Genomic DNA, 13,329 nt, shown 5'->3' on the forward strand with positions numbered 1-13,329 from the left:
AGGATTTATCACGACTTGTGACTCCTCTCATCTTAACAGAATCTCGGAAAAATCATACAAAGGAAAAGGCTTGGCGCTCCACCCACGCGGTGGGAAGGACACCTAGCTCCACTGCAAAGGAATGAGTCAGTATGCACACAGTAGGAGAAGGAATCAGGAAAGGAGGGGATCTGGAGACAGATCAGCAGGCTGTTCAGGGGCGCTAGGAAAGTAACGGTCCTGGGAGGCATGGAGGGGCAGGATTAAATTACAGAATTAGGGAGTCTCGTGAGAGGGACGTGGGGTGGAGGGAGCAGGAGGCAGCCGGCAGCTGAGGAGACCCTGGAAGAGTCTCGCTGAGGCTGAAAGGCCTGCCTTTCTTTCCCAGCTGGAAGCCTGGGATGTGAGCAGGCAAATTGCAGAGGGCAGGAAGTTACCAGAAGGCACACTGATGAATGATCTAATTTTTCTCGGTGACTCGGGAGGTGAGGTCTGTGGGGGCTCGACGGAAGCAGGAATGGAGGCAGGGTCTTCAGAGGAGCAATGAGGTCTAAACTAGTCTGTGAACTGCAATGCACAGAGGTCAAACAAAGCACACTTGTACCTGTGCAGACTGGGAGCCCAAGGACCGGCTAGTGGTGGTTGCTGGACCCAGCCCTGTGGGAACCCCCGCTATGTGCGGCCTCTGTGAAGGTCAGTGTGCCTGGCCACACAGCTGCTCAACTGCTGAAATGCCAGCCATGTATAAATCATGCCAAGGCCTTGGAGAAGCTGATTGTGAAGTGGTAGCTTTTATTAAGTGATATGGATTCTAATGATGCAGTTGGTCCTCTTGTACATGTAAGTACATGTACACACATATAATTTAGTCATCATTCATTCAACTTTATATTTGTTGAGTACATTTTTGTGCTAAGAACTGTTCTGGAAATTGTAGAAAAAGAGACCAAAAGCAAATGAAGTATCTGCTATTTTAGAATGAATGAATGGTGGATGGGTAATCTAAGGAAAAAATATAAAATTTTAATATGACTTTTTTCTGCAAAGGGCTGTCTGCAGAGCAATAGGAGTATACCATCAACAGAGGCTAGGAGGTGAGAGAGTCGTCACCACTCTAGGCAGAGGCTGCTTGTTCATTCCCAGCTGCCCAGACCCAAAATAATCACACAGAAATGGTATTTATTAAAATACTGCTCGGTTTATTAGCTCAGGCTTCTTATTAACTAACCCTTACATCTTCAATTAACCCATTCCTATTATTTTATATTTTACCACGAGAGTTGTGGTTTACCAGCAAGGTTCTGGGGTGTCTGTCTCCTTTGGCAGCTACAAGGTGTCTCTCTGACTCTACCTTCTTTTTTCCTCTATCTCTATTAGAATTCCCACCTTGTCCTATTCTGCTCTGCCATAGGCCCAAAGCAGCTTCTTTATTAACCAATGGTAATAAAACATATTCACAGCATACAGAAGGAAATCCCACATTACTTCCCCTTTTCTGTCTAAATAAAAAGAAAGGTTTTAACTTAACGTAGTACAATTACCTATAACAAAACAGTTATCAAGCAAGAATTATAGTTATAATATTTAGTTCATTTACATTTGGCAAATTAAGGAAAATACTCTATTATTTATCCTATTTTTGTGAGTCTAAAGTTTTATACCTAACCTATGTTTTATAATTATAAATATCTTTTTAAACTCCATTAAAGACTCCAGAAGGATATAATATTACCTAAGTTAACAGGAAGTGCATTGCAAGCAACTTCCAAAACTCTAGAGTTGACAGAGACATCTTGCTGCCTGGACAATCACCGGAAGTTCTTCTGTAACATTGGGACATCAATTTTCAGTCTATCGGCCCACAGTATCTGGCAGACTTTTCCATGAAGTAGGAAATTTTAAAGAATGTTCCACCTATACTGGAAGTTTGTCAGTCACTTTCTTCTGTATCCTAGTAGAAACAGTCTACTAGACATTCTAGTAGACTCTTTCATGAATCAGGAACCCGGAAGGACCGTCTAACCTTCTTTAGGCAATTCAGCAGTCATTTTTCTGTGGGTCCTGTATGTCCAGTTCATACAACATACCATCAAGCAGTCCAGGCAAGAGCATTTTCTTGCCTAAATGGCTAACCAACTCCATAAGGAACCTCTTTGATGTTCGTTATTCTCTTGAAGTAGATTGGTGCTGCCAGAAGCAAATGTGTCCCATTGTCCTAAAAAATCCTAAATTCTTAAAACATTTTAAGTGCCATATTCTGTTAGTCTTGGAAAGGTCTGAAGAATACCTATCCGTCTAAAATATATCTCTGCACATCTAGAAAACTTAATTAACATGACTACAAGCTTGACTATTATAGATGACTATCTATTAACCTGTATTTTTAATTATACATTACATTTTAAATAAGCTGCACAAACACTATACCTTAATAAAGAGCAGAAATATATATATATATATATATATATATATATATAACAAAATTGACCTTAAATTTGTATAATAAACCAATATCATACCAATGCATAGTGTTCATCTCTATAGCACATCCCCTTTTAAATGTAAGCAAACGGGCATCCGCCGCTATCGGGGCTCTCGGGGCTCCCGGGCGGCGGAGCGCGTCGGGAGCAGGCGGGCAGGCGGGCCGAGGGCCGGGTGTCAGCTGCCGTGTCTTCCCGCAACCATGGCCCTGCGCTACCCCATGGCCGTGGGCCTCAACAAGGGCCACAAGGTGACGAAGAACGTGAGCCAGCCGAGGCACAGCCGGCAGCGCGGGCGCCTCACAAAGCACACCAAGTTCGTGCGGGATATGATCCGGGAGGTGTGAGGCTTCGCGCCCTACGAGCGATGCGCCTTGGAGCTGCTCAAGGTGTCCAAGGACAAGCGCGCGCTCAAGTTCATCAAGAAGCGGGTGGGCACGCACATACACGCCAAGAGGAAGCGGGAGGAGCTGAGCAACGTGCTGGCCACCATGAGGAAGGCGGCGGCCAAGAAGGACTGATTCCCCCCCCCCCCTTTTCCCAATAAACGTTGCTGTGGCGCAAAAAAAAAAATGTAAGCAAACATTTATAAACAATCATTTACCTTGGAAGGATGAACACCGTGGTCTGATTTTACCACACCTCACTTAGGACCATGCACACAGCAGGCTCTTAGTGTGTTGGAGAACTAGACCAATATCCTGAATTGCATGTTTGTCGGCTGGGCTGGTGAGGACATCTGTCCTACTTTTGCAGGTGGGCGTGTTAGCAATGGAATCTTCCCATCCTTCTGTGTACGCGGTCAAAGCAAGTCATTTCAACTCTGCTGTTTGGTCTCTGAGCCCCCAAAACACGGCTGCCACTGCAGTTCTTCTTTTCTAAGTTCCAACCACAGAGCACTTTGCATTGATATACACCAAGACTCTGTGGTCCCAATTCCACTTGCTTTGTGGGGTAAGGTTACTGCCCTTCATGAGGCCCCGGGTCACAGTGCTCATGCCCCAGGGCTTTTGGAAGAAGAATAATCATGAGATAAGAAGAGCTAGAAATGAAAACAGGTGCAGAAGCCAATAGAAAGTACTCTTAGAGCTGTCAGCATAGAAACATTAGCCCTTCTATCAGCAGCCAGTGAATAGCACTGCATATTCTCATTATAAAGTTTTAGGTAGTGCAGACAATCCCACCTCTGTTTCTGTCCCTTTTCCTTCCATAGCCTTTGTCCTGTGTTTATACATGCATACCTGTGGAATATGTAAACATGTTCTGGCCTGAATATTGGTGTTCCTCCCAAACAGGTATGTTGAAATCATATCCCCTTGAGGTTCTGGTATTAAGGTGTAGGACCTTCCTGAGGTTATTAGGTCTCAAAGTTGCTCCCATGGATGGGGTTAGTGACCGTATGAAAGGACAAAGGGGGCACCTTTTCAGCCATATGCCCTTTTTACTGAAAGGTTTCTGGTTTGGGACTCAAGGGAGACCTTAAGGGTGATTATCATTTTGTGTAGGAACTGTATTAAATAACAACAACCAGGTAGGGGTTCTGAGGTCAGACCCATGAGGCAGAGTGAAGACTCCTTCTTATAGGTCTCTTGGGAAAGGGGAAGTTTTGTATCATGTGGTTGGTAAGCAGTCTACACTAGCCTGCACTTGAGGGAAGAATGTGGGACTTGGAGGAGGGCCCACCTCACTGAGATGTACCTATTTTATTGTAGCCCTCTGGTGGGCTAGATTCCAGCAGACTGCGATTTCAAATGTCTTTGGTGTCTTCATTATAATTTCTTTTGTTGTGTTAAAAACACCCTGTCCAAAAATAATTTGGTGAGGAAAAGGTTTATTTTCACACTTCCCTCACTGAGGGAAGAGGGGGCAGGAACTCAAAGCAGGAACCCGGAGACAGGAACTGAGTCAGAGGCTGTGGAGGAGTCAGTGCTACTTACTGTCTTCCTTCTCCCGGCTTGCTCACTTTTCTTTCTTATATCATCCAGGACCACCTGCCCAGGGGTGGTACCACCCAAAATGGACTGGGTCCTCCCATATCTATTTATTATTATTATTATTATTATTATTATCATCATCATCATCATCATCGTCGTCATCGTCATCATCATCATCATCATCACCATCATTACTATCATCAGCATCATTGTTTTGGCTTTTTGAGAAAGAGTTTCTCTGTATAGCCCTGGCTGTCCTGGAACTCACTCTGTAGGCCAGCTGGCCTCGAACTCACAGATATCCACCTTCCTCTGCCCTCTGAGTGCTGGGATTAATGACACGTACCACTACACCTAGCTCCACATCAATTATATATCAAGACAATATAACATGGCAAGACAGTGCAGAGGTCCCTCCATCTTATATTCTTTCTGAGGACATTTCAGGTTTGAAATTAGTTCCATTGGTGGGAAGACCCATGGAAAATTACCCAAATCTATTCTATGAACCCAAAGTCAAGATGCTCCAGCTAACTTATCTTGGCTTCTATTGAACTGCTTGCTTGCACAAAACCTCCCCTACAGCTTCTGAGAGAGAGACTAGGACATGATTATTATTATTATTTTTTTTGCTTTAAAAGTCTTACTCTGAGTGATCGGTACTACATGTAGGTCCCAGATAGCTATAGTTCCATAGAGCTGGGATAAAGACTTTCAGTTATTTATAAACTGTGTCTGATTGGTCACCTCTGGCGGGATTCCTGTAAGAGCAATACCCCCTGGCCTGCCTACAGGCTAGTCTTACAGAGGCATGTTCTCAGTCAGTATTCTCCCTTCCTAGTTGTCCAGGTTTGTGTTAAGTTGACAAAAACCAACCAGTACAATTGATCCCTTGTCAACTTGCCACAAAAACATGTCACTTCCCCAAGATCACATATTAATAACAATAGCATAATAGGAAACATTCCAACTTTTAGAATCCCCAGGGCCTTTAAAAAAAATCAAACACTTTAGAAGTTTAGTTTCTTTAAAGCATCCTTTAACCTCTTTCAAAGTTCAAAGCCTCTTAAAATATCCATAGTCTTCCTAAAACTCCAATGTCTCCCAACTCTGTGCTCTTGTAACTCAACACTAAGTTAGGGTTTCTATTGCTGTGAAGAGACACCATGACCATGGCAACTCTTATAAAGGGAATCATTTAATTAGGGTGACTGACAGCTCAGAAGTTTAGTCCATTATCAGCATGGCAGGACATGGTGGCATATAGGCGGATATGGTGCTGGAGAAGGAGCTGAGAGTTCTATATCTTGATCTGCAGGCAGCAGGAGATCATGTACCACAATGGGCATAGGTTGGGCATGTAAGACCTTAAAGCCTGCCCCCACAGTGACACACTCCCTCCAACAAGGCCACAAATCCTAACAGTCTCTCTCCTTATGGGTCACACATTCAAACACAAGAGTCTATGAGGGCCATACTTATTCAAATCACCATGCAGCCCATCCCTGAAGGACATCAGGGAAGGAGCTCAAGCAGGACAGGAACCTGGAGGCAGGAGCTAAAGCAGAAGTGCTGCTTACTAACCTGCTCCTCACAGCTTGCTCGGCCTGCTTTATATACCTCAGGGTCACCTTCACAGGGTGGCATCGCACCCTGTGGGAGAAACCTACCTACATCAACCATTAATCAAGAAAATATCCTACAGACTTGCCAAAAAATCAGTCTGATAGAGGCATTTTCTCAATTAAGATTCTGTCTATCTATGGTTATAGGTGTTCTGGCCTCAATGCTGGTGGATAATAAATATCCATGTTTGTAAATTAACAGTGTAAAGTGTTCCTTATGATGGCTTGGACAGACCAAGATGGTCATAAGATTTGTTACGTTCTGAGTCTCACCGTTATTGAATGCATGTTGGATAATGTTCACGTCAACCTACTGCTGGCTGGTGTTCCATCACCCCTTCCTTATGGCTACACAGAGGGGAACCTAGAACCCCTCTGCTTTCACCGACAGTAAAAACCTACATGAGATCCATGGAGATACATTAACCCAGTTACAGATTTCTGAAGTCTTTTCACACCAAGGCAAAGTACTTGTTTTAGACACTTTTATTCTTTTTCAAAAAAAGAATACTCACTTTTCATGTGTGAAAATGTGCACAAGAATGCAGTTACCTGAATAAGGAAGAAGATGTCAGATGGCTAAGACCTGGAGTTGCAGGCTGTCTGGAGTTGCCCAGCCTGGATACTGGGAACCAAACTTGGGGCCTCTACAGGGCAGGTGGGAACCATCTCTCAATCACTGGACCATTCTCTATCCCTGTACTTTCTTACCACAGCTTCTTAGCTGGCTGGAAGCTAGCCTGCTGCTCTGCTGTTTGTAAAACAAACTTTACGCTGCTTAAAATAAGACCAAAATGAAGTATTTTAATTCACTTGATTCAAGAGATTAAGAAGTAATAGGAACAACATAGTAATAAAATCAGTGATGTAGTTAATTTAAGTGTCCATTAATAAATAAAACTGAACTGAAACCACATCTGCCCCTTGGGTTCTACCTGTTGTGTTAGGTCATTTCATCCCCCTGTGGATTACCCAGGTTAAACATTTTCCCCACAAACACAGAGTAGAGTCAAATTTCTTTTCTTTTCCTTTTTCTTCCTTCCTTTTTTTTTCTTTTTTCTTTTGTCTTTCTTTTCTTTCTTTTTTGAGTCAGAGTCTGACTATGGAGCTCTGGCTTACCTGTAACTCACTAAGTAGAGCAGGGTAGCCTTGAATTCATAGAGATCAACCTTCCTCTGCCTCCTGAGTGCTGGGAATAAAGGCACACACCATTGCAGTCCACTGGAGTAGAATCTCTAAAGCTTAAGTCTTATCACTCTGGCACCTGTACTATACTAGCCATAAAAAAACTCGTCGCTGTGAAAAGCTAGACTTGGAGCCACGTTCTTACAGTGCTATCACTGGGAAATAGCCGGAGTAAAACACAAACAACCTAACTCAAAGATGTCGAAGGGCTTCTTAACCATTTCTTCTTACACCAGCACAAGTGACTAAGAAGCATGCCAGAGATGCTCAGCCAATAGTGGTTAGAAAATACACATCAATCCAGTGCTCCAATGCAGTTCTCTGCCTCTGTTTCCATCAGTTATTGGATGAAGGTTCTATGATGATATTTAAGATATTCATCAGTCTGACTACAGGGCAAGTCAAGATTGGGCCCCCTCTCCTCTATTGCTTAGGGTCTTAGCTGGGGTCATCCTTGTGGATTCCTGGGAATTTCACTAGAGGCAGGTTTCTTGCTAACCCTATAATGGCTCCCTTAATTAAGTTATCTCTTTCCTTGCTCTCATCTCTGTCCTTCCTCCTTCTTGATTATCCCATTCCCTCAAGTTCTCCTCACCCCTCCTCCCCTCCTCTTTCTCTTACACCCTCCCTTCTTCCTCCACCCCCATGTTCCCAATTTTGTCAGGCCATCTTGTCTGTTTCCACTTTACAGATGGATCTATATATGTTTTTCTTGAGCTTCCAAAGTCTAGTTGAACAGTAAGAGGAGTGAGAATATGAGCAAAAAAGTCAAGACCATGATGGCTACACCCACTGAAACAGCTTACCTGAGCTAATGGGAGCTCACCAACTCCAACCAGACTGGGAAGGAACCAACATAGAACCAAACTAGTCCCTCTAAATGTGGTTGACAGTTGCATGGCTTGGGCAGACTGCGGGGCCACTGACAATGGCACCAGGATTTATCCCTACTGCTTGTATTGGCTTTTGGGGAACCTATTCTCTTTGTATGATACCTATATATCATACAAAGCTCAACCTAGATATAGTAGGGAGAGCCTTAGACCTTCCCCAAAGCAATGCGCCTTACCCTCTCTGAGGACTGGATGAGTGGGGTGGAAGGGTGTGTGGAGGGAATAGGAGGAGAGGAGGAAGTGGAAACTTGGATTGATATGTATAATGAGAAAGGATAATTTGTTTTCTTTTTTAAAAAACATAAATAAATAAATAAATAAATGAATAAATAAATAAATGGAAAATAAAATGCACATCAAAACCACAACGCAATAGTATTTGTGCCATTAGGATGATTAGAATATAAAGTACTGACAAGATGTAGGAAGTTGGGATCCTCAGACACCATTGCAGGAAAGTGATGAGGAAGCCACCATGCAAAACAGTTCGGTGTTGCCTCAGGGTAAACAGAGATGTACTCTATGATACTACACTTTGATTCTCACAGAAACTGAATCCGGGTCCAAGCAGGCATTCATGACATTCATGCACTTACGTCCCTGGCAGTACTATTACATGTCACCCAAAGATGGGAACAGCCCACACGTCCATCACAGATGGAAGGAAGGATGGACCAAGTGTGGCATACACATGCAACAGAGCTCTCAAAAAAAAAAAAAAAAAAAAACGGAAATTGTTTTCATTTGTTTGTTTGTTTCTCTGTGTAGCTTTGGAGCCTGTCCTAGAACTAGTTCTTGTAGACCAGGCTGACCTTGAACTCACAGAGAGCCACCTGCCTCTGCCTCCTGAGTGCTGTGATTAAAGGCATGTGCCACCAACGCCCTAACACCGCAACACGGAAAAAGCTTAAAGGCATTATGCTTTGTGAGCCCAGCCAGATACCAAAGAATACATGTTTGTATACATTGACATGTGTGAGATGCTCAGAGAATAGTTAAAGCCACAGAAACTAAATGAAAAATAAACAACTAAAGTCTGGGATATAAAGGAATAGAGAACTGGTGTTTAACACTTAGAGAATTTGTATTTGAGATGAAGGAACTTTCTGGATACAGGAGATGGTCGTGTGATATTCTGACTATATTTAGTATACAGTATATAATATATAGCTAACATATATAATAAAAAATAGTTAAAATATCAAACTTTATGGTTTTACCCCATAAGAATTAGACTTTTAGAATGCATCACTAATTGGAAATGTAGAAATGAAAACACCACTGGTTATGCATTTATAAGTAAGTGTACATTTCTTAAAACTGTATGATCACACCACCGCCACCACCACCCCGTTTTCTCATGAGCAATCCCTTTGTGTTCCCCCATGCCTACTCTTCAGGAACACTTGATTCCAGCTGGAACAAACATCCTATGGCACCCCCATCACGCAGTGAGGACGTTTGCTCGCACACGCCAATCCCGAGGATGGTACGCTCAGCTCTCACCATCCCGCGGGGACACACCTTCCCGTGCACCTTAGCTCAGCTTGCTCCAGAGAACTTTAACACCTTTGCCACGGCCTCAGTTGGGGAAACTCTGCTCTCTTCTCCTACTTCCTTCCTTTCCCCTACTTAGATCTCTGCTGCAGATAATTTGACAACACACTATAGGAACACTTTCCTGTGTTTTGCTGGGCTGAACAGAGGAAAGCCTTTGTCTTATTAGTGTCGCAAAGGTTCTAAGACCTCTGGCTCTAACTGTGTGAACGTGAGTCACACGTCTGAACAATCTTAGGTCTACGTTTCACCCTCCAGACAATGGGAATAAATAATCTCTGTGTCATAGACTAGGAATGAGGAATAAGTGAGATCATGTACTTAGCAGAGAGTCTGACACACAATGAACAGTGAAATGTGCACAGAGAGGAGGTTTGGAGGCAGAACAATGGTTCACTGGTTCAGCTGAACATGTGAGGTCAGAACTTTGCAAGAGAAATAAGTAAACTAGTCACAGACATTGATTTAGACAAAGGGAAAGAGGGTGTGACCAGAAGCAAGGCTGGGACAAGGTCACCTTTTTGGGTCTGTATACTAAAATGCTATCAAAATACTTCTAAAGGCTTCCTGTGTTTCAATTCTTATTTCATTTTTTTCTCTTTCGTCTTTCTTGCATATGCGCATGTTTGTGAGTGTGTGTGTGTGTGTGTGTGTGTGTGTGTGTGTGTATGGTATTTTATGAATGGGTGTGTTTCAGAGGTCAGAGAAGGACAGCCAGTATCTTCTTCAGTCAATACTCCACCTTATTCCTAGAGACAGTCTCTCACTAAATAAAAAAACTCACTGTTTCTGCTAGGCTGGTGGGCTCCCAGAACACACCTGCCTGGATGACTCTCAATTCTGGGCTGCTGGCATGTTCTAGATTTTCCATGCGTGCTGAGATTCAAGGCTGGGCCCTTGTTCTTGCATAGCCAGTGGGCAGACCACTAAACCATCTCTCTACCCACAAGCTTTACATGTTTTCATGGTCTAACTCCCTGAAGAACCAAGCAGATCATGCTGGAGAGGTTCTACAGCGCAGTCTACTAACAAGCGTAGCCTCCTTCATATGTTTTTAAAAGGCAAAAAGTCACTTAAAACGACAAGAAAGGCTGAATGCAATGGGCTTCAGAGTCAGGTCTGCAGCACATCTTCCTATGTGAAGAATGCACTCGGGGTCTTCTTTGAAGAACATCTGGAGTCAGTTTTATACACTGATGTCTTGACATGACAGGTTGACAGACAGAGTTTGTTCCTAGAGTTGCCACTGGTGGTTACCGTTTCTTCAAGAACACCTGGCTGTTACAAATTCTTATATTCCACTCAAGAGTACAGTGGAGATGAATCCTGGATGGTAGATGGGAACCTCTTCTAAGCAAAACTTGCCATGATGAGAGTTCATCTGGTTGTCATGGAGTGCAATTAAACTGTCTCCACACCCAGCCCCAGGGCAGAGCTGCTAACCCAGGTCTCAGCCACCAGCATACCCCTTGGTGCTCAGAGACCATAAAGAACAGAGGCAACATCAATGAGATTCAGGGACATTCTTCCCTACATGATCTGAAAGGGAGCAGTTGAGCCTAAAACATAAGACAATGCGCTGGTTCTCAAGAGACTCTGGTGCCCATAAGATGCCAGACTGGTCAACACAATAGAAAGCTTTGACATCCACACAGAACCAAGCGGGTGCTACTGATATGCAGAGCCCAATGGTGTTACATCAGAGCTAGCCTACTCATTTCAACTTCTGGAAGTCAACAAATCCCTTTTGTGACCAAGCCAGTTTGGGTTCGGTTTTTCTGTGACTGCAACCAAATAATCCCACCTGACATCCATCAAAGCTACCCTTCCCACATGGAAGCCTCACACTTTGATTCTGTAAAAGAGATAACTGGTTCCTTTAGCTAGCTCTGCTGGGAATGAATCAGGCATGTTGGAGAAGCACTGTGTGGGTAAGGGACACTATCTCTCCTTTGGGATGCCTGCTGTTCCTATTTCTGGGCAGGCCAGGAACACCTATAAACTCCACCTTTTAACACATTTTCTTTGAAAGAGTTTGTACTACTTCAAGGGGAGGAGCCGGAAGTGGAGGTAGAGAGGGGAAGGCATGGCACAGAACAGAGTGACTATGCAGGAAGCAATAGAGCTGGTGGCCCTTTAGCAAAAGACTGGCATGTGGGCATATGCGGTGTGAAATTCTCAGTAGAGGAACTAATCGGGCCGCTTTATCTGATCTGGAACAGCAAGAAAAAAGATGCTGTCTTGTTTCCGTGCCCTGGTTTGCTATGACTGAATGTGTTTGGGTGTGGGGCAACACTGAGCCCTGACGGCAGGCTAGGGTCAGCGGGGAGTTGAGTGTGTCCTGGTTGCCACCAGTCAGTTCAAGAAGGTGTCCTTTTGCTTTGTGAAACCCAGTGCAGGTTTTCGATTGAAAACCTAAGTGAAGCATGCAGAAGCTTGACTGTAAAGAGGTAGGAAATTTCTCAAGCCCTTCTGAGCCACAGAGGCTTACTTGCTGTTACATCCAGGCAGAAGGAGGATGTGAAAGCAGACTGAGCAGGGTTTGTGGGCCTGGGACCTTACTAGTCAACACTTTCAAAGCTTGCCTCCTTTTCTTTCCTAGCTCTGTGGCCCTGGATTTATGAGTTGATTTCTTTGAATTCGTGTCCCCAACTGTACATCTGTTCTTGACATTAGTAAATTAGTTTAATTATACTGACCCATAGAATCCATAATAATAAATCAAATCAGATAGTTCCCTTCTCCCCTGTTCACTTCCTATGGCTTCGGTGACCACAGTCAACAGCAGCCAGAAAAGAGTCTGTGGAGATTTCAGAAGCAAACAACTCCTAAGATGAAATTGCACACTGCTCTGAGAAGTACAGGGATAGCCTGCTGGGCTCTTCAGCCAGGCCCCTGAACAGCATGTTTACACAGTGTGCCCTGTGAGGCCCTTAGTCACCCAGGAGACATCTCAGCTTTCAGATGGACTATAATGATATCCAAATGCTTGAATTTAAGTAACCTTTGTTTTTCTTACAAATGACCCCAACATAAAAGAGTGTTGGTGATGGAAACTTAATTATAGTTTGTATTGTTGCTATTATTGTTACTAATTTTTTTCTTTAGGTGTTGTAGCTAGTCTCCAGCTCTGTCTGTAATATATAAATATGGAGAGAGAGAGAGAGAGAGAGAGAGAGCTCAATATGATCGTCAGATATGTGTGGGGTCTTGGGATGTGTTGTGCATGGATATACAAGCCCACCACAAGTAAACAGTGATAGACTGTTGTTCACATGTGGAGATACAGGAGCTAAGAGACTGGGGGGTATCTAAATATGGGAATTTTATTCCTATTTGGCAAGATCAAGAGACAACATTTTATTACTGTGATTCTCTGTGTAATGGCAAGATCAAGAGACAACATTTTATTACTGTGATTCTCTGTGTAATATCAAGTAGAAAAATATCAATCTGAAGGCTAACTTCTACATTTCACCAGGTTTTCTTCTGTCCAAAAAAATTCTAAACTGCCCAACAACTCCCTCTTTATCAGACTAGGCAGACATTAACTAAACCCAAAGGTTTCCACTGAACCACCAGTTTCTCAAGAGCAAGATTTAGTTCTTAATCCTCTTTGAAGTTCAACTACATAACACACAACTAGTACCCAAAACATGCTTTAAAACCCCCAACA

At 43.4% G+C, this 13,329-nt stretch overlaps 1 pseudogene; it reads left to right on the top strand.

Annotated features, from left to right (window-relative positions):
- Positions 1 to 2,580: 2,580 nt before the first annotated feature.
- LOC125391168 (large ribosomal subunit protein eL36 pseudogene) lies at positions 2,581 to 3,003 on the top strand (annotated as a pseudogene).
- The last annotated feature ends 10,326 nt before the right edge of the window (positions 3,004 to 13,329 follow it).

Source organism: Myodes glareolus, chromosome 16, assembly GCF_982192425.1.
Source record: "Myodes glareolus chromosome 16, mMyoGla1.1, whole genome shotgun sequence".
In the NCBI taxonomy this organism is placed as follows: Eukaryota; Metazoa; Chordata; class Mammalia; order Rodentia; family Cricetidae; genus Myodes; species Myodes glareolus.